Source organism: Moschus berezovskii, chromosome 17, assembly GCF_049115385.1.
Source record: "Moschus berezovskii isolate FMDL1 chromosome 17, NW_MosBer_1.0, whole genome shotgun sequence".
Taxonomy (NCBI): domain Eukaryota; kingdom Metazoa; phylum Chordata; class Mammalia; order Artiodactyla; family Moschidae; genus Moschus; species Moschus berezovskii.
In genome coordinates this window covers 33133243-33138457 of record NC_142476.1, presented here as the reverse complement: position 1 = coordinate 33138457, position 5215 = coordinate 33133243, and positions in this window count along the sequence as shown.

Genomic DNA, 5215 nt, shown 5'->3' with positions numbered 1-5215 from the left:
ATTGTGTGTTATTAGAGGGAAGAGTCAGGGACAGAAAAATTCTTGCCTGGGATATCCCATGCACAGAGAAGCCTGGAGGGCTACAGCCTCTCGGATCGCAAAGAGTCGGACACAGCTTAGCAACTGAGCACACACACACTAAGTATATACAGAATACATATGGGAACAACAAATAAAGAATATAGCTTTTATCACACCCTAGTTACAAAAATAGGCCACATATCGGATCATTAAAGTAATCTCAATATATTACTGAAGAACAATATCAGACTTCAACAACAATGAAACAGAAATTATCTGCAAAAGGATAACTTACATTTTTATATAAAAGAAATCACATTTTATCAAATAATTCTTGGGTTAAACAGGAAGTGGTAAAGGAAATTTAGAAATATTCAGGACTGAATGATAATTAAAATACCACTTGTTAAATTCTGCAGGACACTAGTAAAGTCATGCTTAGAGAAAAATTTATAGGTTTAAATAAATGATCAGGAAATAAGAAAAGTTAGAAGTAAATTAGTAAGCATGTAACTAAATAAGTTGGGGAAAGAGCCTTAGAGCAAACCCAAGGAAATGAAAACTAAGGAAATAATAATAGGGCAAAAATCAATGAAATAGAGAACACACACAATGAAAGATTAACAAATTCAAAAGACAAGTTGCTTGTCTCATAATGAAAATAAAACATAAATCTCTCGCAATACTGATCAAGGGTAAAAAAAGAGGAAAGTTGCATGCCCTCCTCATGAAATTAGGATGGATGGATGGGAGTAAGGAAGGAAGACATTAAGAAATAGCTGTTGGAGAGTATATTTGAAAACAATGATGAAAAGAATAGAAGACTAAAAATTTGTAACTGTCAAAATTATAGGAACAAGATTTGGGGAGCTTAAAGAAACCAGTTAAGAGCTATAAAAGAAATTCAATGACTTTCCTATCCCAAAATTAGTATGATAGTTTATGGGAGAGTTCTATAAAATTCTCAAGGGATGATGAATTCCAGTTTTAAGCATTGCTTCTAAAAAATATCAAAAGAGGGAAACTTCACCTACCTCATCTTATGAGAAAATGTAATTTTGATTCTGAAACTAGATAAACATAAGAAAAGACAATTCTAGAATCATTTCACTAATAAATTTCAATACAAAATAAAATAGAAGCTAGCAGAATCAACAATGATATGTGTGTATCAAGCTCAAGTGAAATTAACCAGGGATGCATCAAAAATCTAACAACATAATTTATCATGATCAGAATGAAGAAAAATACAGAGCAACAATAAGGAGGTTCCTTTAAAAACCAAATATAGAGTTACCATATGATCTTGCAATCTCGCTCCAGGACATATATCTGGAAATACCAAAGCTGTAATTCAAAAAGATACATGCACCCCAATGTTCATAGCAGCACTATTTACAATAGCCAAGACACGGAAGATGTGTTTGTATATATCTATTGTGTATTATATATACACACACATAATAGAATACTACTCAGCCATAAAAAAGAATGAAATAACGACAGATACAGCAACATGGATGCACCCAGAGATTATCATACTAAGCAAAGTAAGCCAGGCTGAGAAACACAATTATCACATGGTGTTACTTATTTGTGGAATCTTTAAAAATTATGCAAATGAACTTATTTATAAAATAGACTCACAGACATAGAAAACTTACAGTTATCAAAGGGGGAAGCAGGAAACAAATTAGGAGTTTGGATTAACAGATACGCACTACTATATCAAAACTAGATAAATAACAAGAACACACTGATTAGCACCGGGAACTACATTCAACATCCTATAATGACTTATAATAACTGATAATGAAAGGAATCTGAAAATACATAGATATGTATAACTGAATCACTCTGCCATATACCTGAAACTAACGTTGTAAATCCACTATATTGTAATTAAATATATATAACTATATACAAATTATAAAATATCAATAATAATTGTATAATAATATCCGTTGATTCAGAAAAAGCAGTTGATAAGGTGTTACTCCTATGGTGATGTATTCTATCATCTCTACTAATTTAACTTAGTATAAGAGGTCAACATTACAAAGAAAGTGAAAGAAAATAAGAGGTGTAAGGATTGGAAGATGATGAATTGTCCTCTATGTAAATGTGATAATCTACCTAGAAAAATCAGCATAATCAACAGCTGCCAGATACTAGATCAACCTACAAAAGTCAAAGAAATGTCCCTGGACTAGTAAAACCCAACTGAAAATGTCATTTTAAAGAGTGAAAAATACCAATTGCAACATCAACAGCTACAAAGTAACTAAAAGTCAACATCACTGAAAGTATACAAGACCTCTATAAAAAAAACATAAAACACAAATAAAGGACAGAGGAGGATAATGTGCATGTAATAAATAAATGAAGAGATCCCATGCTCTTGGATAGGATGATTTAATAGTCTAAAATGTGGATTACTTCCAAATTAATATTTAAATTAAAGCAATCAAAATAAAACCTTAAGTCAAACTTCCATGAAACATAATAAACATACCCTAATTCCTAAGAAGGGCAGTACTAAAAAATGTTCAAACCACCAAATAACTGCACTAATCTCCCATGTCAGTAAGGTTATGCTCAAAATTGTCCAAGCTAGGCTTCAGCATTACATGAACTGAGAACTCAGATGTTCAAGCTAGTTTAGAAAAAGCAGAGGAACCAAAGACAACTGCCAAAATTCACCGGATCATAAAGAAAGCAAGGGAATGCCAGAAAAACATCCACCTCTGTTTCATTGACTACACTAAAGCCTTTGACTGTGCGATGCAGATTCGAACTGTGGTGCTGGAGAAGACAGTTGAGAGTCCCTTGGAAATGAAGGAGCTCAAACCAGGCAATCTTAAAGGAAATCAAGCCTGAATACTCTTTGGAAGGACTGATGCTGAAGTTCCAATACTTTGGCCACCTGATGTGAACAGCTGAATCACTGGAAAAGACCCTGATATTGGGAAACGTTGAAGGTAGAAGAAGAATAGGGAGACAGAGGATGAGGTGTTGGATGGCATCACCGATTCAATGGACATGAACTTGGGCAAACTCCTGGAGATCGTGAGAGACAGGGAAGCCTGGAATGCTGCAGTCCGTGGGGTCACGAAGAGTCAGACACAATTTGGCAACTGAACAACAACATATTAATGTACAAATCATTGTTAAGAGAGAAGACTAAATAAAGGACTTGTCCTGCAAAATATCATTATAAGATGACAGTTTTTTAATAACTCTGGCATTAAAATAAAAACAGGTAAATAGGCCAAGGAACTAAAGAGAAAACTCAGAGATCTGTGACATTATAGGACTATGCTTTGTTGTTTAGTCGCTAAGTTGTATCCAACTCTTTCGTGACCCCATGGACTGTAGCCCACCAGGCTTCTCTGTGCACGGGATTTCCCAGGCAAGAATACTGAAGTGGGTTGCCATCTCCTTCTCCAAGGGATCTCCCTGACCCAGGAATCAAACCCATGTGTCCTACATGCAGGCAGATTCTTTACCGCTGAGCCACCAGGGAAGCCCTTATAGGAGTATCAGTTCAGTTCAGTTCATTTCAGTTCAGTCGCTCAGTTGTGTCCGACTCTTTGCGACCCCATGAATCACACCATGCCAGGCCTAATACACACTAAAGTAGTTCTATAAATCAGTGAAGAAAGAATTATTTAGTCATTTGGCTGAAACTGATTCGCTAGAGAGAAATAAAATGGAATCCCTAATTAATATCACATAGAAGAAATACAGAATATTTTAATGATGTAAGAGTATAGAACTTTCCAAATAAATTTTCCAAGTTTGAATCCTAAAACAATAACTCAATGAATTATATGGCAACAAAATTATTTCTTTTTTAAATGTATTTATTTTTAATTGGAGGGTAATTGGAGGTATTTTAATTGGAGGGTAATTTTAATTGGAGGATATTTTTAATTGGAGGGTAATTGTGTTTGTTTCTGCAGGATATCAACACATGCATTGAATGACATCAGGAACTAAGCTAGAAGACAGACATCCTCAACACTTAAAACTGCAAGGAATTAATATCTAGAAAGTAGAACTGCAAAGTAAATTCAAGAAGAGAGCATCTCCATTAGAAAAACGGGCAACTAATATAAATAGACAACTTGTAAAAGAGGAAATCGAAAACCTGAGAAGCATATCAAGAGATACTCAAACTCATCAGTAGTCAGAAGCATGCAAATTAAAACAACACTGAGATTTCACTCTATACCAATTAGACTGGCAAACATTAGAAAACTGGATGATGCCAAGTATTGGGGCAGAGAATACATGTATATTGGAATTCCTTTATATTGCTGGGGGGAATAGAGACCAGTGGTATTTTCAGGGGAAACAGTCTTGCATTATTTACAAAACTAAATGCACATACCTTATGACCTGGCAAATCTGTTCCTAGATTATACAGCTAAAAGGAATTTTCACACAGGTCCAAAGGCTGTGTTCAAGATGTTCACTGTAAATTATTTGCAGGGTATGTCAGTGGCAGCTTGTGGAGTTGTACAGGTGACAACCTGGTAGGTTGTACACAGTGGCCTGAACTCGGACATCCATCACTGGGTCAGGGAGTAAGTAAAATGTGGAGGATACTCACTGTTTGATGGAGGCAACAGAAACATATACACGCACCAACAAGAAGAGATCTTACAGCATAGTGGAAAAAGTCATAAATATAATGAGAGTACAAAATATATAAGCTTTTCAAAAACCAAAAGTACAGGCACACAAAACAAAAACAAACAGTTTCTAAGAACATGCTTAAACAAAATGATACACACTTTAAAAGGAGAAAATTGCCTCTGGGAAAAAAGGGAATGGAGGTTGGAGATGGGGATAAAATAAAACCTGAAAAGAGTCTGATGCTGGGAGGGATTGGGGGTGGGAGGAGACGGGGACAACAGAGAATGAGATGGCTGGATGGCATCACCGACTCTGTGGACATGAGTTTGAGTGAACTCCGGGAGTTGGTGATGGACAGGGAGGCCTGGCGTGCTGTGATTTATGGGGTCGCAAAGAGTCGGACACGACTGAGCGACTGAACTGAATTGAACTGAAGTGGGCCCTTCTCAGACTCATATAATAATGCTCACGAAGTCAGGGGAATAATTAATTCAGCAGTCTCCTCCTGAAGATTCTGAGCCAAAACATTTTCTGTTGCAACTATCCAACT